Raw genomic sequence first — 541 nt, forward strand, 5'->3', positions numbered from 1 at the left:
AGAAGAAATGGGCGTAGAGGGGTGCTAGCAGTTCTTTCTCGCGTCGTATCTGCTGCGATGAAACACGATCCTTGGTCCCAGCTGCAGATGTCAAGGTGATTCAATAAACGACACTTAGCAGCCCGGAGGGGGCTCGTTCACCTGCACAGGTGGTGCTCCCGCGTGCGCGCTATTCAATACGGCGGCCTCATCCTGTGGCTTCTTCCCACCAGTTTGAGGATGGGAGGAGGAGAACTATTTTTATGGGAAAGAGGTTTAGTCAATAAGGGGGATTAGGGCTCTGGAGGGCACTCCGGTGCAACCCCCGTGACTGTTCTGTTAATCAGGCCCCCTGTCAACACCTCTCCCTGCAAGTCAACCAGCCCTACAACGGGATTTATTTCCCAGTAAGCGAAATCCCCGCCAGCCAACTCCGAGGCGCTTAGAAGCGAGCTCTGTGGGAAACAGCAGAGACGAGGAGAGGCTATTTTGGGTGTGGGAACGAGGAGGGAGGAGGGGCGGCGCCGCCGGGCTGGGCGCGGGCGCGCGGGGAAAGCCTCCA

Source organism: Carlito syrichta, unplaced genomic scaffold (genome assembly GCF_000164805.1).
Source record: "Carlito syrichta isolate Samal-C Ts95f unplaced genomic scaffold, Tarsius_syrichta-2.0.1 Scaffold305279, whole genome shotgun sequence".
NCBI classification, from domain to species: Eukaryota; Metazoa; Chordata; class Mammalia; order Primates; family Tarsiidae; genus Carlito; species Carlito syrichta.